Source organism: Macaca mulatta, chromosome 7, assembly GCF_049350105.2.
Source record: "Macaca mulatta isolate MMU2019108-1 chromosome 7, T2T-MMU8v2.0, whole genome shotgun sequence".
Lineage (NCBI taxonomy): Eukaryota > Metazoa > Chordata > Mammalia > Primates > Cercopithecidae > Macaca > Macaca mulatta.
In genome coordinates this window covers 7490267-7514413 of record NC_133412.1, presented here as the reverse complement: position 1 = coordinate 7514413, position 24147 = coordinate 7490267, and the positions used below count along the sequence as shown (strand labels likewise).

Sequence of the window (24147 nt, the reverse complement as noted above, 5' to 3'; positions counted from 1 at the left end):
CCCAGCGAGGGGAGGCAGTTAAGGGTGACCAAGAGCAGGAGGAGGAAGCCGATGGGGGAGGGCACATCAGGACACTGTTCACTGATGAATACTTCCTGGCGTGGTGGTTTCATTCCCTATGCAACCTTTTAACTGCAGGGACACAGAGCATGGGGCATCTACTCTGTCATTCAGATTTATTAGCATTTTTGCTAAAGGTCTTATAAAAGATCTCAGGAATAAAAGCAGCATCCAGTGGCTCTTGCCCATGTTTCCTGTGTCTGATAATAATTAACAGCTACTGCTTAGCAAGGCCAGCCACAGGCTCTACCCTCCGCCATATGCCTCCTGCGATGGTCACTCCCAGTCTCCTAGTTGTAACTATAAGGACACTAAAGGTTTGTGAGGAGAAATGTTTGCTCGCAGTCACCTGGTTGTTGTATGACAGAGACAAGATGCATACCTAGATGCCTATCTGAATGGTCTAACTTCAGAGTCCTCTTGACCACCTCACCATATGCTCCCTTGTGTGATGACCTCCCAACCACAGAAAATGTGAAACATAAACGACTATGTGACAAAGAAAGTCTGAGGTCCCAATACACTAATGGCTTAAAAATCATAATACAACCATCAAGGGATGCTAAGATCACTGGATGAAAATCAGCCAGGGAAGAGAATGTTCACGGAGCTTCAAAGTCTGCCCCATTGCTTACTAGTAAAAGACAAGAATGTAAAAAGTGACTTTATAGGCCAGATGTGGTGGCTCACACCTGTAATCCCAGCACTTTGGAAGGCCGAGGTGGGTGGACTACCTGAGTTCAAGAGATGGAGACCATCCTGGCCAACATGGTGAAACCCCATCTCTACTAAAAATACAAAAATTAGCTGGGTGTGGTGGTGGGTGCCTGCAGTCCCAGCTACTCGGGAGGCTGAGACAGGAGAATCGCTTGAATCTGGTAGATGGAGGTTGCAGTGAGCCAAGATCTTGCCACTGCACTCCAGCTGGTGACAGAGCGAGACTCCATCTAAAAAAAAAAAAAAAAGTAACTTTATAAAGAGAGCTCATGAGAAACGACCTTAGCCCGGTGAACAAACTTATCACCATGAGCCATGGGCGCCCACTGATGTGCTGGAAAGAGAGATGGAGGAAATGTCTATCTCAATCTAAGTATGAGGAAATAATCAGACAAGTCCAGATTGGGTAGCGCTCCATAAAACAAGTGGCTCAGACTCTTCAAAAACATCAACATCATGAAAGAGAAAAATGAAAGCAGGGCTTTAGTTCAGATAAAAAGAGACATAACTGAATTCAGTGAGTGATACTTAATTGAACACTAGACAGTGGAAAACAGCTATGATGAATATTTGGGAGACAATCAGAGTTATCTGGATAGGGACAACATATTTGGATAATATCTCTTTATCAATATTATATTTCACAGTGGTAATGGTACTACACTTTTGTAGAAGGCAGCTGCGTACTTAGGAGATGATGCCAAAGTGTGTCATGATGTCAACAGCCTACTTTCAAATGATTCAGACAAAAAGAATCAAACACACACAAACACATATTTACCATCTGCGTGTGTCTGTGTATAAACAATTGGTAAATCTGGGTGAAGAATTATGGGTGTTCACTTTTCTATTCCTTCAAGTTTTCTGTAGAATTAAAGCTTATAAAATAAAAAGTAGGCAAGAAGGTATATAAAAATATTTGTTCCAAGAGTGATAAAGCAAAAGAATTTGCTATCACTCTTGATACCGGTCAGATTAAAATTGTATTTTTGGATAAGAAGAGGAAACAGTAAAAGTAAAAATAATTAGTGTGTTAAGATAATAGGACTATTTTTCTTTTGCTTATAATATTTTAAAAATCAATAATGGTTGCAACAGATGACAAATTTTGCACTGGTATAAATCAAGTCACTTGTCAATCACTACAGTTGTTTTTTTCCTTTTAAAGAATAATGCCTATTATTCCAATCTCAAATTCTAATGCCGTATGAAATACATTTCATGACTCTTTCTCAATGAACCTTACACTTTATCCGGGCTTTAGGTTTGATTTCCAGGGAGTCCACAGAACCACTACCAGGTCTATTGTCAGAGGCAGTGACTGCACTTGCCCCTCTGGCTTGCCACTAAGACCCCATCAACACAGGACTTACTTTTCAGACACCTGATTCTGGAGGTGTGTGGCAGTCAGGCATGCAGGCCAACGCCGCACCGTCCCTGCTGGAAATGGCCCATTGTTGCCCCAGTGGAAGGTGAGACCACAGCGCCTGAGAACTCTGGAAAAGACAGTGAGAATCAAAGAGAATGTTCACACTTCACGGAAAGTGAGAATTCACAATTTCAATGTTAGGATTTTTTATATTTAAAAAATTAAATATTAATATTTCAAATTTTAAAATGATTTTAAATATTTAACATGCATTTGCAATTGGCTGGTGAATCCCACACCCCTGTCTCCCACTCCTAATACATGACCCCACCCTTTAATTTTTAAATGAATGCCCCATCAGGAGACAGATGAGGATCAATGGGAAAAGTCTCATCTGTGTAGACTTAACAGACGTGAGGGTGGGCTTAGAGCTCCTAGAAGCTGATGTGCCAGGGGAGGGAACTGTGCTTCTCAGCGGGGCTCGAACACTGAACTCTGACTTCTGAGATTCTGGGAGAGAGGTTCTGGGGGTGTGATCTGCGGGGAACCTCAAAGTGAGGGGGCTGTTCATATTTCACACAGAACCAGGTGCACCCCATCTGGACTGGGCATCCCCTAGGTCAGCAGATGTCTGTATATTTTTACCTTTTTAGGTCATTTATCTAATAACTTATAGATAAAATTTAATTTTTACTCAGTTAAATAACATACATAACCTCTAATTTCCACATAGGATAAGGCCCCTAGTTCAATCTAATTCCCATCTCTTCTTCTGCTACCTGCTATATTTTGTTGAAATTATTTAAAATGTTAATTTGAAATTCCTTTTGATTTTTGTGTTCTACTTTCTCAGGAGTCATAATTCTTAACAACTGCTTTAAGCTTCAGTTCTATATTATTACTTGTAACATGACTGTGTTTTGGTGTTTGCTGATTGATCATAAATAATTTGCATATCTCTCATTGCTCCTTTACTTTTCAATTTTACTAGAAGGCTTGAGTAGTACTTTCAAAATGATTTTGTAGGCAATAAATTTTCTGATTTCTAATGCAAAATAATAGAATCAATAGCTAAGACAATCTTGAAAAAGAAGGACAAAGTTGGAAGTCTCACACATCTTGATTTCAAAACATACTATGAATCTATGTTAATCAAAGCACGTGGTGTGGGCATAAAGACAGATTTACAGTCCACACAAGGTAGACCAGAAATACATCCTCAAATATATGGTTAAATCATTTTCCACAAGGGTGCCATGCATGGCTTCACATAAATGGCCAAACGTTTTCCTCAAGACCATTCCATGTGGAAAGGACAATCTTTTCAATAAACGGTGCTGGGAAAACTGTACATCCACATGCAAAATAATGAAGTTAGACTCTTACCTAACATTGTATGCAAAAATTAACTAAAAATGGATTGAAGACCTAAATGTAAGAGCTAAACCTATAAAACTCATACAGGGAAAGACTGGGGAAAAGCTTTACGGCACTGGATTTGACAATTATTTCTTGGGTACGATGCCACCAAAAAAACAGGGAAAACAGGAACCAAAGGAAAAACAGATAAATTGGATTTCATCAAAATTACAAACTTTTGTGTACCAAAGGACACTATCAAAGTGAAAAGGCAACCAATAGAATGACAGAAAATGTTTAAAAATCATATCTCTGATAAGGGATTAATACCCATCACATATGCAGAACCCCTGTAACTCAACAGGAAGAACCTGAAAAAATGGAAAGATATCCCACGCTCACGGATTAGAAGAATTAATATTGCTAAAATGTCTATATTAACCAAAGCGATTTATAGATTCAATGCAATTCCTCTCAAAATACCAATGACATTCTTCACAGAAATAGAAAAAAGGCTGAAATTCATATGAAACCACAGAAGACCTTGGATCTAAAGTGATCCTGAGCAAAAAGAACAAAGCTAAAGGCATCACACTGGTTGTGTTTTCAAATGATACTACCAACCTACAGTAACTAAAAGAGCATGGCACTCACATAAAAACAGACACATCCACCAATGGAACAGAACAGAGAACCCGCAAATACATCCACACACTTACAGCCAACTCGGTTTCGACAAACGTGGCAAGAACACACATGGGGGAAAATACAGTCTCTTTAATAAATGGTGCTAAGAAAATCAAATATCCATGTGCAGAAGGATGAAACTAGATCCTTATCTCATCATATACAGAAATCAACTCAGAATGGATTAAAGGCTTAAATGTAAGACCTAAAATTATGGAACTACCATAAGAAAACATTGGGGAGACACTTCAGGACATTGGTTTGGGCAAAGATTTTTGCATAAGACCTCAAAAAGGCAACAATAGAACAACGGGTTTATATTAAGCGAAAAAGCTTCGGCACAGGAAGGGAAACAGCTAAGTGAAGAGACAACCTAGAGAAAGGGAGAAAATATCTGCAAACTTCCACCTGACAAGGGATTAATAACCAGATTATATAAGGAGCTCAAACAACTCCATAGCAAAAAAACAAATCATCTGATTAGAAAATCGGTAAATGACCTGAATAGATGTTTCTCAAAAGAAGACATACTAACAGCCAACAGGCATATGAAAAAATGCTCAATATCATGAATCACCAGGGAAATGCAAATTAAAACCACAATGAGATATCATCTCACTCTAGTTAGAACTGGCTATTATAAAAAAGACAAAAAACAACAGATGCTGGTAAGGATGTGGAGAAAGGGGAATGTAAATTAGTACTACCATTACGGAAAACAGTACGGACGTTCCTCAAGAAACTAAAAACAGAACGACCAAATATCCATTAATCCTGCTGCTGAGTATATATTAAAAGGAAAGGAAATCAGTATATTGAAGAAATATCTGCACTCCCATGTTTACTGCAGCACTGTCTGCAATAGCTGAAATGTGGACTCAACCTAAGTGTCCATCAATGGATGAATGAATAAAGAAAGTGTGGAATATATACAGGACGGAATATTACTCAACCAGAAAAAGAACGGAATCCTGTCATTTGCAGCATCATGGATGGAACTGGATGTCATGATGTTAAGTGAAATAAGCCAGGCACAGAAAGACAAATATCACATGTTCTTACTCAAATGTGGGAGCAAAAAAAGTGGGTCTCACAGACGTAGGAGTAGAATAGTGTTTACCAGATGCTGGGAAGGGAAGTGGGGAGGAAGAGAAGTTGGCTAATGGGTACCAACATGCAGTTAGATAGAAGAAATACATTCTTGTATTTGATAACATAGTAGGAAAATTATAGTTAACAATAAACTACTTCCTGTGTCCCTTTCTTTGTTCACATTTTTTCCCTCAGGAATTTTCAAAATCCCTGTTCTCTCCTGGCTCCACTCAAGACCCAGCTCAAATGCCATGTTTGTCATGAAGCTTACCTAAGAACAGCCTTCGACCCGGGGCCCCGTGTCTCCAATGCTGGACTTGGTCCCCTGCCCACTCTGGGGTGTTCACTCCATGGACATGCAGTCCCCTGGCGGAAAATGAAGGACACCCCCGACTAACAACCCTCACACACTTGCACTGGGACAGACACTTTTCCTGCCTTTATCACTTAGTGAGTGGCTTTATCTCTTAGTCTTCCTAAAAGCTTCAAGAGCTGAGTGAGTTTCTAGGAAATGGGCTTTAATCCACACAGTGATCACTGGGTCTGTCTCTCAGGAAGGTGCAGGAGAGATGCTCAGGTCAGGCGTTCATCTCTGCCTCAGGCCTGCTGGTAAGCGGTTTTGTTTATGGTTCCCTAATGGAATAAAAACTTACAGCATGTCCTGGCCAAATTTTCAGGAAATTTAAATTCAGGAGAAGTCTGTAACAACTTCTGGAAATAAAGAGGAAAGTCTCTTTTCTTTTTTCTTTTGTACTGTAAGATACTGTAAGTCCAAACTATGTCCGTAATGAATTACGTAAAGATCTGGAAGGCTGAAGTGTTTCTCGAAATGCCAATACCTCTAGAGGGAAATGCAGGAAAACAGCCATTGGGTAAAATGAGTTCAGATCTGCAACAAAACACAAGGGAGGGGTAAGGCTATCAGCTAAACTAAGGGTGGGATGAATGCTTCCTGCACATTTTAATCCTGGGGAGAACAGTCGTTTCTAAAATAAAACAGGCATTTTAGACCTGCATTCTGGCTCTGAAATGCAGAATGCGGCGGGATTGGATGTGGTGATGCCAGGCAGACACACCCTTCTCAAAGCCCCCAGTGCTGACAGTGGGCCCAGGGAGCGTGCTAACGCTGTGGACATACTGCGTGTCTGGGGGGCTCCAGGTGAGAGCAGAGACCCAGGTCCGTAAGGTGCAGGTGAAAGCCCAAAGAGGCTGTTCTAGCTGAATCCCCCTCTCCACCCGGCCCCTTGGTGTCACTGAAGGCCAGCACATGGGAAACCCATCAGCTGGGCTTCCTGAGGTCTGGGATCACTACCAGCCAGGTCCCCCACTTGCCTGCGGTCTAAGAAGCCACCACGGCTGCTTTGTCCTGCATCACCATGGGACTTGGGCTGTTCCAAATGTCCTGGTGAAGATGAAAAGGGACCTCTGAAGATGCTCCAGAGACCCGAACAACTCACTGCTCTAAGCTGAAACTACTGTAAAAATACAAGGCACTGAGAGGGGCTCAAGATGAAGGCAGGACTACAGGACCAGAGATGCTTCCAGGGCTGACTGCCGGGAAACAGCAGGTACAAAATGAGCAGCGGCTGCCCAACAGGGTGCCAAGTGACCTTAGTGACCCCAGAGTGGAGCTCAGAGGCCAGGACACTGCCCTCACAGAGCCAGTGGAGGGGGCCCACGCAGCGCAGGTGTGTGAAGGGTCAACAGGCACTGGCATGCCCTCTGGCCTCCCATGGCTGGGGACCTCCTCCCTCAGGCTACCTGGATCCTTGCCGCTCTCCTTGCTCCCTACTCCTACCCAGGTTTTCCTGACTTCTTTCATTCAGCTCTCCTTCTCCCTGTCATAAGACCCCTCCACCCTTCACAAGCCCAGATCCCTCAACCTCCCTTCCCTCAGGAAATGCTGCTCAGCATTCAACCAGAAAACTTTTTTTGTAACACCAGTTTACTTTATTATTATCTACTCTCAGCAAGTCTCAAGAATTTTTAAGGATACAATACATCATTACAATAGTTACCATGTTCTAATAGTCCCCATGTATCCCTCGAACTTATTTATCCTGCCTCAATGAAATTTGTATCCTTTGACCGACATCTCACCCCAGCCCAGCTCCCCTAGCACCTGACCAACACCGTTCTGCTCTCTGCTTCTGTGAGTTCACCTTTTCCGGATTCCACACATACGTGAGACCATGCAGGATTGGTCTCTCCATGCCTGGCTTATTTCACTGAACATGATGCCCTCCAGGTTCAGTCTTGCTGTGCCTGACAGGATTTCATTCTTTTTATGACTGAATATTACCCATCGTGCATTTATACCACGTTTTACATTTTCTTTCTTTCTTTTTTTTTTTTTTGAGACGGAGTCTCGCTCTGTCACCCAGGCTGGAGTGCAGTGGTGCGATCTCAGCTCACTGTAAGCTCCGCCTCCTGGGTTCACGCCATTCTCGTGCCTCAGCCTCCCGAGTAGCTGGGACTGCAGGTGCCCGCCACTGCAGGTGCCCGGCAAGTTTTTTTTGTAGTTTTAGTAGAGACGGGGTTTCATCATGTTAACCAGGATGGTCTCGATCTCCTGATCTTCTGGTCCATTTGCCTTGGCCTCCCAAAGTGCTAGGGTTACAGGTGTGAGCCACTGCCCTGGCCATGTTTTACATTTTCTTTATCTATTCATCTTTGGATGAGCACAGGGTGGTTCCATGTCTTGGCTATTGTGGATAGTGCTGCAGTGAACATAGGAGTGCGGGTAACTCTTTGACATACTGATTTCATTTCCTTTGACTATATACCAGTAGTGGGACTGCTGGATCACATGGTAGTTCTAGTTTTCTATCACTGAGGAACCGCCACACTTTTTCCATAATGGCTGCACTAATTTACATACCCACCAACGATGTACCAGTGTTCTCTTTTCTCCACACTTTCACCAACACATACCTCTTCTCTTGTGGCTAATAGTCATCCAAACAGATATGAAGTGATTGATATTTCACTGTAGTCAGCTAGCAAAACTTTTTTATTATTTATTTGCACAAAACCCAGGTCCTGCACATATCAGGAACATTTTAATGAGCGTTTACTATGCTAGGAGTTGCAGGCCACGAGGCAGAAATAAACTTGAGTGGTTTTGACATCAAAACCCTGTAATCTGAAACAGGAGACAGACCTGGAGGCCGACACCCGCAGCACAGCCCGCTGCCTGGTGAACACCTGAGGTACAGAGCGGCCCCAGTCCGAGGGAAGTCACGGCTTGTCCTGTCATCTGCCTCCGGGGACAGGAAACTCTTCAGAGAGAAGGAGACACTTGGCTTGGACCTCAAACTCTAAGTAAGAGTTCCCAGAAAGGTAAGGAGGGCACAGGCCCCTGGTCTTTGCTGAGGGCCTATTCTATGTGGGGCCTTCACTAGGCAGGCGCTGCTAACTTCTCGCAGGTAAATTCTCCCACACACACCTGAGGAAGGGGGGCTCAGGCACACTCAGGCCTGTCCTTCTACTGCCCCAGAGAGGAGAATTCTCCACAGAGAACCTCCAGTGCAGACACGGGTTGGGGGTGGGTGGCCCGCAGATGAAGGAGTCCCCTGTGCAGGGGGTGGGGAAGGATTTGGTGTAGCTGCAGGTGTGAGTGACAGGGCACAGGGTTGGGTGGGGGGCACAAGGGGCTGGGGGTGGAGAGGCAGAACGGGCTGGCCATGCAGCACCATTACAGACAACTCCTCTTCACAGACGGGCAGCCACTGGCACGCTGAGGCCAGCAAGGGCTCAGGCCAGAAGTGCATTTTGAGAGTGCCTGCTGGCAGCACGCTGGGGACTGCCAGTCTGGCAAGTTGCAGGCAGCAGCTAAATCTGCTGAAGGCAGAGGGTCTCCGCAGTTCTCTTGCAGTTCCCTCTGGTCTGAAATCTTGGCACCTTCCATTCACTAGGGCAGAATCTGGGCCCATCGCCTTTTCGCCATCTGGATGATGCCTGTGTGCCTCTGCACCCGTGCCCCATGTCCTCCATGGACTGTGCCTGCTCCACTTCCTCCCACACCTGCCTGCATCCCTCACCAACATATTACACATATTCCTCTCCATCCCAGTGTGGGAGCCGGCCCTTCAGCTCCAGACAGACCTCAAAGGGCCTGTGTCCCAGTGTTCAGAGGCATGTGTCCTGGTGAGTGGTCAGACCCAACGGCTGCTGGTCCAGGGACACCCACCACCCAGATGACTCAGAGGGACTCAGAGGGAGTAAGGGGAGTTCCCATGAGCAGCAGCCTCTGTCGCCCAGAGGGAGGTGGGTGCCCACTTGAAGGGCCTGGGGCCAGGTGTCTGTAGCCTTTCAGAGCAGATGCAGCCAGGAGAGGAAAACAGAGGAGTGGGAAGTCCAAGCATTCTGTTACTCAGCAAAAGCTGTCTTTGTGCCCAGGCATCAAGGTCAGGGGGAGAAGACTGCTGGACTGGAGCAGCAGTCCTGGGTGTGGGGTGGCCTCTGCTAATTTCTTCCCTAGGGGAACTGTAACTCTAAAATGTGTTCAAGTTTCCCAAGAGAAAGAGGGTGCTGCTGCTCACCTCTGCTTCCTGACCTCACTGCTAACCCAACTTCCCAGAACTAAGATAAATCATCCCTTTTTCAGCTTCTACTTGCTTTCAATTGTCTAAGCACAACCAACATTGCATTTGACCTGCATGCCAATCCCGGGGCCCAGTGACACGACCAGGTGACCTGGGATTTCCCAAGTGGACTCCTCCCCTCCACCTGCCTCCTTCCCCAGGCGGCCCCTCCTCACCCTCAGGTTTAATGCTGCTACCTCCTTAGAAAGGCCCTCCTTGGCTGCCCTTTATGAATGACGTTCCTCAACCTTCGCTGTCATTCACTCACCCACATTACTTTCTGTGGCGTTAGCAATCACCCTGTTAATCTGTTTACTCACATGCTGTCTGCTGAATCTTGCTCGACTGCTATCCTATTCGGGTTGTGATCAGGGTCCTCCTGAAGCTGGGCCTCCAGGGGGCCACAAAGACCCAGCATCTGTGGGTCTAGGGCTCAGGAGCCACAGAACACAAGGGTTTCAGAAGAACGAGACTTAGAGCTACTTGGGGTTCAAGAGGTGAAATTGAAAAGATTCTTCTACCTGACCTTGAAGCAGAAGAGGACATTTCTGAGTGTCTCCTTGTACCAGGCATGCTCCATATTCTCTATCATTACATTTTCACAATAACCCCGCGCTGCAGGGGCTAGCTAGCATGCACGTCTGCTTAAAGACCACCTCTCTTGAGCCCGGAGGAGTCAGACAACCTGCCCAGGGTCACACGACCAGCCACCTGCAACCTGAACAGCAAAGCCAACGCGCTGTGTTAGCATTAGGCCACTTCTCGAAATGTGCTGAGATGTGAACGATGCTTTATCCCAGCTTGGTGAAGACACTGGTCACCTTATCTCCACAGCTCCTGAAGCCCCAGAGGCATCTCCGCCATCTAAAAAGTCATTTCCTGATCATCGAGCCCATGGTCCTGCTACTGTCCTCATCAGGCAGCTTCACTGACTCCCACCAGGACAGCAGCCAAGCATTGCTCCTTCCTCCAACTACACACATTCTTTCCTAACCCTTCCCTCCCCACCAAGGATATTTTCTATTTTAAAATGGTTAAAATTATGCTGGTGACAATTCCATCTTTTATTAAAGATTTTTTTTTTTTTTCCAAACTGGGAATGGAAATAGTCCCTTATTCGCTGGTTATTTGTTCAAATTTTCACATCAAAGCTAAGCAGCTGAAACACATTTTCCTCTAATACCCTGGCATTTATCCAACTTGGTCCCTTTCATTTATGTTGCTTCCCTAGTATCATGACCTGTTGATACTTCTGCATAGAGACCAGAAAGACGGGTCCCAGAGAGTCATCCCTCCACCCCAGCTCTTCTGCTTCCAGTTGACCCAACCCAAGTGGCACTGACAAGCCTGAACAGTGGTTTTCAAAGTGGGGCCCCTGGCCCACAACATCAGCATTGGTGGAGACTTGTTAAAAATGCAAGTTCTCAGGCTCCACCTAGAACCGGCTGAATTGCAAGTGGGGGCACTACCCAGCAAGCTGTGTTTGCACCAGCCCTCTGGGGTGGAGAACCACTGATCTAAAGGCTACCAAGGCCTGGGCCCCAGTCTCTGCTAATAGCTTCATCCTCTCTCTTTCTTCTTAGGCAGTCTCAGGAGCACATTTGTTCTCAGTTTTCAGGAGACCCACCTTTCACAGTTATCCCTTTGCTGCCCTCATACCTGCAAGCTCCTCCTCTCTACTCCTTTTTACTCCCAGCTTGTTTCAATCACACCCGGGGGCCTTGTTGTGAAGGCATCTGCCCTCCTGTCCCACACAATCAGTTTCCGCCTCCCTTCTCCTAGTGGTGTTGTCTTGGCAGTGTACTTACTGTTTTTGAGCATCACATCGCCCTTTCTAAAAAGAAGAGTAATGGTACCTATGTAACAGGATGGTGATAAGGACTTACTGAGATAACATTAGTAGAGGGATGTGCTGGGAGGGTTAATTCCAGCAGGTCTGAAATTGGCCTGAGCTGCTTTGCTGAAGTAAGAGACATTCTGCATCAGACGATGAAAGGCGATGATTAATACTAGGGGATTTTTTGTTTTGTTTTTTGTTTTCTGAGACAAGTCTCGCTCTGTCGCCCAGGCTGGAGTGCAGTGGTGGTGACCGCAAGCTCTGCCTCCCGGGTTCACGCCATTCTCCTGCCTCAGCCTCCCCAGTAGCTAGCTGGGACTACAGGCGCCCGCCACCATGCCCAGCTAATTTTTTGTATTTTTAGTAGAGACGGGGTTTCACCATGTTAGTCAGGATGGTCTCAATTTCCTGACCTCGTGATCTGCCCGCCTCGGCCTCCCAAAGTGCTGGGATTACAGGCATGAGCCGCCGCGCCCGGCCAACACTGTTGTTTTACCCGTGGGTCCAAGGCAAGCTTCAGGGTGGGTTCTGCCTGTTTGTCCTCATTGTTTATGAACGACTGTGAGACTGATGTTTTGCACATGTTTGGGGAGGGGGCTCTGATGTTAGAGCCGCTCATGTAGCAATAATGTGCCTATGTGACCAGAAGGCTACAAAAAGCCTCACGGAGACTCCACTGGGCTGCTTGGTCTTAGGTGTTCCTTCCTTGCATGGGTACGTGGTTCCAACAGAGAAAAGACATCTGGCTCAGGCCTGCAGAGGGAAGACCATTGGATGCAGCCCGTGTCGGCCTCAGTGTGTCCACACTGTTTGCTGTGAGGCAGCCTTTGGATACAGGGCAGGTCCTTGCCTTCATGCTTGTCGCTCCGTCACATCCTTTCTTGTCGATAAACCACAGACTTGTGAGCATTGTCCTTCTGGGTGGGCCCCGTGAGTCTTCTTTAGCAATCAAATCTGTCTGACTGCACTGTTAGTGGAGGTGATGGTACAGGTATGTTTCCCTCTGCATCATTAACAAAGAAAATTCCCTGTTGAACTGCTCAGAATAATTGCTGTCCACTTCTTTCTTCATCACTTACAGCATTCTCTGCATTCTCCTATCCCCTGCCTACATCTGGATTCCATCCCTACCACCTGACTGAAACCACAGCCACAGAAGTCACACCCTGCTAATGACGGAATCACTGACCTTCTAGCTCTTAGTTAACACAGTTGTCATGGCTGCCATTGTGAACTGTTCCTTACACAGGGCACCATCGTCCTTCATCTCCCCATGACTTCAGTTTGTCTCACTGATTCCTTTTCCAACAAACTGTGGGTATTCTCCCAACTTTGTGCTTGGCTTGGCTCTTTCTGTTGGATAACTGATTTATACTCATTAAATATTCATAACACCTGTGTTCAGGTGACTCCCATGTGGCCCTCTCTAGTCTTGTTCTCTTTTCCACCCTTTGCCCTGCTCTCTGATAGGATGTCCACTTACACATCTCACAAGTACCTCAGATTTCTTAGAATCAAACCTGCCTTACTTGCAAAACTTACCTGTTCTTCAAGTCAGTCAAGACGGAAAAACTGAATTCTCCATTGATTTTGCCCTCTCCATCTCAATGAGTTCTTCAGCTCTCTCTCTTTCTCTGTATCTCTCACTACTCACCTCTTCTCCCCAAGTCAGGCAATCATAAGCATCATGATATTCATAGAGAATGGCCTTTTTCTGCTTTCCTTGTCCCTTCTATAGATGTCACCGTCACAGGCCACCTGATGTCATTCAGTGGTGTAAGAATATGTCTTGAGGATTTTCCTCTGAGCCCCCAAACCTTTCTCACTCAAAGCTGTGATGAGAAAAATATACCTGCATCCTAGTCTCAAAGTATCTCCTGCAAGAAGATATTTACTAATGACAAATGGAGAAATGGTAACTTTGTACTAGAGAAACCTGACAGATAGCACCTTAGTCAAGGGACCAAGGTCAACATGCCAGTAATAAGACATATCAATAGTATGTGCACCAACACAGAAACGAGCAGAGCACATCAGCGGTCTCCTTCCCTGTAGTGCACAGCCTCACCTCGATCTGGTTGTGAGAAAATATCAGACAAACCCAAATGGAATGTCATTCTACCAAATAACTGACCAGTTCTCTTCAAAAGTATAAGGGTAATGACAAGGAAAGACTGAGGAACTGCTGCAGATTAAAAGCAACTAACGAGACATGATAACCAAATGCAGCGTAGGACCTAGATTGGATTCTAGAACAGAAAGAGGACATTAGTCAGAAAAGTAGTAAAATTTTTGTAATGATGTTGGTGGAATAGTTAACATGGTTGTGTCGATGTTAATTCTCCGGTTGTGATAATAGTACTGTGGTTTTGTAAAGTGTCAACATTTGGGAAAACTGGGTGAAAGGCAAATGGGAACTCTAAACTTTTTATAATTTTTTCCTAATTTAAAAAATTATTTAAAATTATTATAATTTAAAAAATATATTTAAAATAAAAAGTTTTAAAAAGATGACACAAATGATCAGTATCTGGAATGAAAAAGGAATACTGGCCCTACAGGCATGAAAAGGATAATAAGGTAATATTGTGAACAATTCAACATATATAAATTTAGCAACTTAGATGAAATGGACCAATTCCTTGAGAAGCCCAAACTACCTTAATTACTCTAATATGAAACCGGTCATTTGGATAGTCCTACAACTATGGGAAATTAAATTCAGAATTTAAAACCTCCCCCAAAGAAATGTCCAGGCCTAGATGGTTTCAGTGGAGAATTCTACCAAACATTTAAATATGAATTAACACCAATTCTACCGTCTCTTCCAGAAAACAGAAGAAATGAAAACACTTTCCAACACTTCTATGAAGCCACTATTACTTTCATACCAAAACCAGACAAACCCAGTGTAAACAAATAAAACTACAGACCAATATCCCTAATGAATAGAGAGGCAAAAATCTTTAACAAAATATTACTGATGGAATTCATCAATATTGAAAAGTAATTACACACCATTATCAAGTGGGGTTTATTTTAGAAATGTAAGTCTGGTTTGATCTTCAAAAATCAGTCAATGTAATCCACCATATGAACAGATTAAAAAGAAAAATCACATGATCACATCGCTTGGTGAAGGAAAAAAATTCATAAAATTCAACACCCCTTCACGAAGTAATAATAGAACACTTTCAACTTAACAAAGAGCATTTACGAAAGGAGGAAAGAGACTTGACCTAAGTCTCACACCTTGTATACAGTAAAAATTAACTTAAAATGGATCACAGACTTGAATGTAAAATATAAGACTACAAAACTTTTTGAAAATAAACACACGAGAAAATCTTAGGGATTTAGGGTTAGGAAAGAAGTTGTTACTAGACTTGATACCGGAAGCATGATCCATAAAAGTAAAAATTGATAAATCTGAACTTTCTGTTCTGTGAAAGAGAGTAAAAAGACCAGCTACCGACTGGGAGAAAATATTTGTAAACCACGTATCTGACAAAGGACTACTATTTAGAATGTATAAAGAATTCTCAAAACTCAACGGTTAAATCAGTTAGAAAACTGGCAAAAAACAGGGAGAGACATGTCACTGAAGAGAAGGTATATATGACAAATAAGCACGTAAAAATGTTCAGCATCCTTAGCCATCACGGAAATGCAAGTTAAAACACAATGAGTTATCATCTCACATCTATCAGAACAGCAAAAATAAAAAACAGTGACAACACCAACAGTTGACAAGGACGCAGAGAAATGGATCACTCACATGCTGTTTGTGGAAATGAAAATGACACAGCCACTCTGGAAAGCAGTTTCTCCTAAAACTAAACATAAAACTACCACTTAACCCAGCAACCGGACTCCTGGGCACTTATCCTAGAGAAATGGAGTCTTACGTTCACCCAAACACCTGCATAGGGATGTTCACAGCAGCTTTCTTCATAAGAGCCCGGAACTAGAAATGATCCAGAACCCTCAAGGGGTGAATGGCTAACAAACTGTGGAATGCCCATACCGTGAACCACTACTCAGTAAGGAAAAGGAATGAACTCTTGATAACCACACCAACTTGGATGAATATCCAGGGAATTATTCCAAGTAAAAAAAAAAAAATCCCCAAATTACATATTATATGATTCCATTGATATAACATTTTTAAAATACAAAATTGTAGAAATGGAGACAGATGAATGGTTGCCAGAGGTTAAGAATGAGGTTGGGTAAGTGATTGTGGATATAAAGAGCAGCACTGGGGATCCTTGCGGGATGGAAATGTTCTACATATTGACTACATCAATATTAATGTCCTGGTTGTGATACTGGACCATAGTTTTGCATGATGCTACCACTGGGAGAAAATGGGTAAAGGGGACACTGGCACTCTGTATTTCTTACAACTGCATATCAATATACAATCATCTCAAAATAAAGTGTTTAATTAAAAACATACTTTGCCCACTCCTGGAGACCCTTTACACCTCTTCCTTAAATACCGATTTTTTCCTTAAGTACTGCCCGTATCAGGGCACTACTGTCACTGAACATTTTGAGGCACTTATTTTATCTTACCAAGTCTCTACCTAGCTTTATCGGGTTTTCACATCTTGACCTGTGCTGACCTATTTCTCACTATTTTTCAAATATACCTATTTGAGTTACGTAAGTTCTGAATTTCTGCTACAGCAACTCATAGCAGTTTAATCTGGGACAAACCACGGACTCCGCCAATTTTTGTTTCCTCATCCACCTCCTTGCTGTTCACAGTGCTACCTCTTTAATTAAAGGTACTATGAAAATTGAGACATATAATGTCCCTGGTATTCCCCCTCAAAAACACTGTCCAGAAAGAAAATGAAGTCAGAACCTATGCTGACTTCTAACTAAGGCCACTGCAAGCTGACGGTTCACAAGATGTACTCTTTTCTTCTGGAAATCTGTCCCAGAATATTCGGTCACATTGACATGACTGCCATAATTTGCAGAAGCAAAGTTCTATTCCTCCTCTTAAAACTCCCAAACAGTATTTATTTTATGAAAATTCTCAGGGTGTGATCAAAGAAAAGCCCCCTGGATGCACTGTGGATTTCATACAGTACTTTTGCCCAGCTGTGTTGGCATCTGCTGGTGCTCATCAGAAATTAATGTTCGCAATGAGATCACTTGGACACAGGAAGGGGAACATCACACACCAGGGCCTACTGTGGGGAGCGGGGAGGCAGGAGGGATAGCATTAGGAGATATACCTAATGTAAATGACGAGTTAATGGGTGCAGCACACCAACATAGCACATGTATACATATATAACAAACCTGCACGTTGTGCACGTGTACCCTAGAACTTAAAGTATAATAAAAAAAATTAATGTTTTCGGGCCCCACTGAGACCTACTGAACCAGAACCCGCATTTCAACTGTATCTCCAGAGATTCTTACGCACACCAAAATTTGAGAAGTGCTGCTCTATAATGGATATAATGTAATCCCTGGCTCACAGGGTTGATGTGAGAATTAACAGAACACCCAGTACTTACTCTTTCCTTTTCCATCACAGCCAACCTAGTGTCAGGAAATTACTTCCCTCTAGACCTTCCTTGCACCAGCCAAGAAATGAAGAAATGAAGACAACTTTTCAGACACGATCGGCCTACAGGATGGAGAAGCTCAAGGCCCTGATGAGTTGGGACCCATTTATCTCATTCTAGTTACCTGCAGCTGCAGAAACTCACATGAACTTGCCGGTTTAGTGACAGCTTTTGCTTCCCACTTGAACAGCTGTCTTTTGTTTGCTTTTTTGCTTTTATCTTGAAGTCTAAACTCACTGTCCCATTTCCGTCAGTACTGAATTTCATCTTGTTAGATTCAGTGCACCACAACTCCTGCCTAGGACAAGCCATCTGGACTCCTTTCGGCTCCAGTTGCCCAGCCTAACCTCCAGGCAGAATCTGGCACTCACAGCTGCGTGTACTCACAGGACCAGATCCACACCCCAGGCACCTCCCTATCTTAAGGAGCACCCCATCTCATTCACCTGCTATCTCCTCACTGGAAGTTCCTGGAGATCAGGAACTGACACATGCGTATTTGCAAGCCTAGGACTTAGTGTTAAATAAAACTTAACCAAATAAATGACAATTTGATCTGTGGGCCATGAATGTTCTCACTGTGCAACAGTAGGTGTCAGGAAACCTCAGCCTGCCCATCAGCTCCCTGTTTTTTATAAATAAAGTTTTATTGGAACACAAGCACACCCATTCATTTATATAAAATCTACTGGCTGAGCTGTCTGGTTGTAAACAGAGACTACAGAGCCTGCAAAACTTGCAATATTTACTATTGATCCTTTATGAAAAACTTTGCTAACCCTTATTCTAGAGCATTTAGAAAATGCCTAGATGGGAAGGAAGACACAGCCTCACAGCAGTCTGCCAGAGACTCCTTTCTAGGCTTAACTAAAGGACTAACAGACAAATGTGTTCTCTGTGTATGGTCATTGACAATGGTGACTCCTATCTCATTAAAATGACATTCAGGCTATGTTTTTCCATCTTTACCATAGGACTGTCACGAGGAATTACAAGAGCAGAGTGTTATAGCTTGAAGGGACTTTTGAAGTCACTTAGATCCCAAACTTTCATTTTACAAACGGAAAATCTGGACTTGAGAGTGAAGTGACTTCTCTAAAGAGAACAGGTAAGTGAGGGTTTAGACATTTGAATTCAACTCTTCTGATTCAAAATAAACTTTTTTTTTTTTTTTTTTTTTTTTACAATTACACTATGCTACCTCTTTAATCAAACGCACTCCAAAAATTCAGATGTATAATGTCTCCAGTGTTCCCTCTCAAAAACATTATCCAGAAAGAAAATGAAGTCAGAATCTATGCTGACTTCTAACTAAGGCCACTGCAAGCTGACGGTTCACAAGATGTACTCTTTTCTTCTGGAAATCTGTCCCAGAATATTCGGTCACATTGACATGACTGCCATAATTTGCAGAAGCAAAGTTCTATTCCTCCTCTTAAAACTCCCAAACAGTGTTTATTTTATGAAAATTCTCAGGGATTTGATCAAAGAAAAGCCCCCTGGATGCACTGTGGATTTCATACAGTACTTTTGCCCCACATCTGCAACCAGCGCCTGGTGCCTGAGGTATCTCTGTTGCCTCTATCTTCTATTGGTCCGTATACATGGGATGAGGAAAGGACCCAATAAATTTCTTCCCAATTTATACAAAATGATGCTAATAACTTATTAAACATTGTTTGCCACTGGATTCTATGTATGAGCACCAGGTCTAGTTTACCATGTAGTGCCCACTTATCTTATCCTGAGAGTTGCTACCACGGTATGTCATGCGGCTTGCATGTCAGACTCTATTCAATATATTATGGAATGTGTTTTCTACTTTTGAAATATAATTTCAAAGAATTGTGGATTGTGTTTAATAATGGTAAGTTCTAATTAAATGATAGCACGTGTATAAACTGGAACATACAGAGATACTGAAATTACATTTTTGAAGTTTTATATTCCTTGGGGAAACACTTAGGAAGTGAAAAAAATCAAGAGAAAACCATATATATGAAAAAACCTCAAGAATGTAAAACTGCATATATAAAAGACTAAAGGAAAAGATGCTAAACGGTTATCATATAGCCATATCTGCCATCTATTTCTTTATCATTCTGGGATTCCTGCCTTATTTAAGGAGACCTCTCTCAATTGAGATTATATGGATCACATTCTACTCTTTTTCCTCCCACTTATATGATTAGATTTTTTGCTGTACATTTAGGTTTAAAACCCATCTGGAATTTATTCATGTGCATGCCTCAGTGTTGGCATCCAATTTTACTCCCTTCCAACATCACTGATTACAACAAGATATTTATTAAATATGCTGTCTTTTCCAAGTGAGTTAAAATATATCCATACTTTGATCTGTTTGCAAAATCTCTTCTCTCTTTCAGTGATTTTAATTTTTGTCATTTTTGGTACCAATACTATTTTCTTTTGACGAGTGTGGCTATGTGATACTTTTATAGATGACACAAGACCCCTCTTCCTATTCTTCTTGAGGAATTTCTTGCTGACATTACTGGACAGCTTGGGCTCAGTTAAAACAAAAACCTAGAGTACTGACCAAAATTGCATTACAAATACATGTTAATTTCAAAATAACTGATGGCTTCAAATTCAGCTTCCCCATCCAGGAGTACAGTATAATTCTCCATTTATCTAGATTTTTAAGTCCTTTCAAGTTGTACTTGTCATACTTCTTGTTTTTGGTATGAATTCCTATGGTAAAATATAAATAAAATATACACAAAGTAAAAACAGATTGGGAGAAATTTCCAACCCATTTGACCAAAAGTTAGAGTTCCTAATATATAAAGAGCTTGCACCATTGAGAATTAAAAGGAAGAACAGCCTTAGGAGACAATGGGAGGAGCCACTCCTGTAAAAGAGGGGCTGGAGACAGCTGATAGGCTGTGAAAGCGCACACCACCTGCCCCTCACAAACAGTCAAGCAAATGCGAGATGAAACAAGACACTTTTGCTTTTTAATCTAATGAGACTGTAAAACTTAAAAAGAGTTTCTAACATCCGGTGGTGGTAAAGATGTGGGGAAACAGCACTTCACACATTAACGGTGAGAGCATGAATTGAAAAAAGATGAATCAGCAGATTTTAAAAGTTAAATTGCATATGCCCTTTGAATCACATTGTTAGGATTTTATTCCACAGAAATTGAGAGTTTTAATAAAGAAAAAGACACGTGTAAGAGGCTTTCCCCCCTCAGCATTATTTAGGATGGCAAAAGCATGACCACCATCCATAGAGGTGAGGTGGGAGGAATTTGGACGCAGCCGCACTATATTGTAATGAGCATACACTTTTGCACTGTCATATCTTTCTCCCTTAAGTCATGTTTCCTTTGCAGCCCTCCTCTTTAAGGCTGATTTATATTCAGAATCAAAGGGGCCACTGATCAGCCCTGGCCCTTAGTGCTGACTTTTCTTAACCTCCTTAGCAAGAATATCCTCTAGAAATCCAGGTTTATTGGAGGAAGAGGAAGCAATTAAACAATTTTCTAAATTCCAATAGCTCCATTAGCATTTCAAGGGTCTTTTGAGGGAGACCCAGATAATTTTACTATCTGTCAGGGACAAGGGGACTTCAAGACTTGATGACTAAGAAATGGAAAACCTCACTTCAAGGGACTCTGGCGGGGAGGAAGGTGGGGAAGGAGGCAGTGAGAGATACAGGTGGCCTGGGCTGTTTCTGGGTCCAAGGCCCCAGTGGAGAGGAATTTCAGAGAAGATGTGAAAGTGACAGCAGTTGAGGAGTAGATTATACTCTGCTCCTCTCTGGGATTGTGGGAAGAGACTAGACAGAATCTGAGCAGAGTGTCACAGCATACAAGGTAATGCAAGAGACTTGCAGGAGAGAGAGGAAGAGAGAACACAGGTCACTTCCAGGTCATGCCCAGGAAGAGCTGGGTGTGCTCTTGCAGAGGGCTGAACAGGCCAGACCTCCCAGCTATGCCTGCTAGAGCAAGGATGCTATGGCCTAGGACCACAGGATGAATCCCCAAGACTCAGAGCTGGAAAAGCAGGACTGGCAGACTCAGAAGCAGAGAGAGCTGAGGGACTCAGGGACATGAGCACTCACAGGAAAGGGCAGGAGCTCTGTGAGATGCAGACAGCCACAAAGGTGCCAGCAGAGCACCACAAGTGTGGACAAACCTGGCATCATTCTCTGGACACTGGCCTGCACACAGGTGGGGCACCTGGAAACCTGCATAGGGACAGCTATAAGATCCCTGGATATACTTGTGGCTCCAGTGTCCTTATTAAAGTGCCCCTCACTCCCAAGAGTTTTACAGTTGCACAACAGATGATGTGGCCAGGACACCAGGAGGAGACAGGGGATCCTGAAGAACCGGGCATTCACCATAGAGGATTTACAGCCGCAGAGCATGGGATGACACTGACGGAAAGGCTGAGGGCGGGAAGAGACAGACAGAACACAGAGCACAGGAGGACACGTCAGTTAGACGAAAATAAAGCTCCATTTGCTTTGCATATCTGTGTGTGGTGGTTCTATATGCAGGCCTGCTGCCCATGAAAGAGGACTGTGCAGCTGCCTTAAAAATGTTTTTGTATGTGTGTATATGCAAATATATGTGTGTATATATATATACACACACATACATACATTATACACACACATAAGTGTGTGTATCTGGGAATGCTTCCATAGTTTATTGTTAACTAACGAAAACAAGTTGCAGAGGAATATATGGTCTAAGTCCTTTTGTTAAGACAAAACAAACAAAACAAAATAAAACCCTATAAATAGTCATGTTTGCATAAGTATAGAAAAAGTTATGGAAGTATAAACTGCATCCTGGGAGACTGAACGGAACAGGGAAAAGAATATGACAAATACAGAGTCACTGGTCACCACGAGGCTGCGCTGATTTTGTAACAGAAATAAGGAATAAAAATGTTATCAGTCACAGCCATGAGGCATCGGATTTTAATAATTGTCATTTTCATCTTTGTTTCTTATGTGTTTTCTGCACTTTCCCTAAGAGACATCTGTCATTTCTGTAATCAGAAAAACATAGATATTAAACAAACACAAAGGAAGTGAAGCCTTCAACTCCATTTGCTATTTATCACAGAAAGGGCTTTTCCTAGTCAGGCCACAATCAATTCAGCTGAATGAACATGAACCGAAACGCGCACCTGCACGTGCTCCTCAGGTGAGTGTTCAGAAGGACAGGCACCCACCACCGGGCCACCAGGACTGGAATTTCACCCAGTCGCACTGCCATGGGAATACATGCCAGAAAAGTTCTCAGACAGCCAGAGTGGCCTCCAGCCCTGCATGGAGGTGCAGAGGGGGACAGCAAGACCTTGGGCCGGGAGGCACCGGAGGGAGACCTGGGAGGACAAGATCAACAGCTGGGCAGTAAGAAATAAAGAGAAGAACGTGTGTTCTGCTGCTGCTGGGTGGAATGATCTGTGAATGTCTGTTAGGTCCACTTGGCGTACAGTGCTGTTCACACCCACGTTTCCTTTCTGATTTTCTGTCTGGAAGAGCTATCCATTATTGAAAGTGGAATACTGAAATCTACTATTATTGTATTGCTGGTTCTCCGTTGGCTGTCAATAGAAGCAGTCCCAGTGAATTTCCACTGCTTTACCTCCTGCAACAGCCAAGCATCCGGGGCCCCCAGGTCACAAACCTGGGGTGGGGGAGTCTTTCTTTCTACCTGCCCAGCTACTGGCCTTGTCCTCCCAGGTATTCCCATGGCAGTGCGGCTGGGTGAAATTCCAGTCCTGGCGGCCCAGTGGTGGGTGTCTGTCCTTCAGAACACTCACCCGAAGAGCATGTGCAGGTGTGCATTTCGGTTCACGTTCATTCAGCTGAACTGACTGTGGTCTGACTAGGAAACAAACAAACAAAAAAACCCTTTCTATGATGAACAGCAAATAGAGTTGAAGGCTTCAACGCCTTTGTGTTTGTTTAATATCTATGTTTTTCTGGTTACAAAAATGACAGATGTCTATTAGGGAAAGTTCAGAAAACACACAAAGAAGAAAGATGAAAATAACAATGATCTAGAATCCTATCACTTAAAGGCTGTGACTGATGACATTTCTATTCCTTATTTCTATTACAAAATCAGCGCACACTCAAGGTGATCAATGACTGTCATATTCTTTTCCCAGTTCTGTTCTGTCTACCAGGATGCAGTTTACACTTCCATAACTGGAAACCCACATAAAACGTGTTTTCCTTCCTTTCTTTCTCCCTTTCTCTTGTCTTACCTTACTTTATATCACCACTCTCCATAATTCTGCAAGTTTCACTTGCTATAAATCACCTTTATGAAACCTGACTCTCCAGAAGGATTAAATTCTAAATTATACAATGATATCTGTAATACCTACAGAGTTTTGGAAAATGGAAAAATACAAACCCAGGAACGGCAAAGGCATCACCTCCCTAACATTGCTTAGAGCAAGCTACTTTGCAAAACTCCACTGCTTTTAACTGAGAGAGTTGATTCCATGTTTTATACTGAGGTTCAAAGAACATATGAAAATAATGCATATTGAAATTAATTGGAAATAAGGGAGAAGGAATGCCTTTGATGTTTGTGTCATCTCAGATTAAGATGCATCAAATTGCATTACTTAAGTGGCTCTCCCTGTGTATAAATGCTGACTGGCTGGGAGGCCATGCCACTTAGCAGGACAATGGCCTGAAAGGTGATTTTTTCCTGCTTCCTTGGCAGATGATTATTGTGTTTTTGTGTTTCTGTCTCACTTCAGCATCTACATGGTGCAGCAATATGAAAGCTCAACTATGGCCCAGAGCACTTCTGGGCTAGCGGGAGGCTTACCCTCA

The 24147-nt window shown here is 43.2% G+C and overlaps 1 protein-coding gene across 2 annotated transcripts in view; it reads right to left on the bottom strand.

The window, feature by feature from the left end:
* OTUD7A (OTU deubiquitinase 7A) overlaps positions 1-24147 on the bottom strand; it is a 374444-nt gene that overhangs the window by 195407 nt on the left and 154890 nt on the right. Inside the window, exon 2 of one of the 2 annotated variants that reach the window (XM_015141768.3) lies at positions 2151-2273. The exons of the other annotated variant lie outside the window; for it this stretch is intronic. The gene's annotated coding sequence lies outside the window, so the exon portion shown is untranslated. The remainder of the gene's footprint in view (positions 1-2150; positions 2274-24147) is intronic. 2 annotated transcript variants of the gene reach the window in all.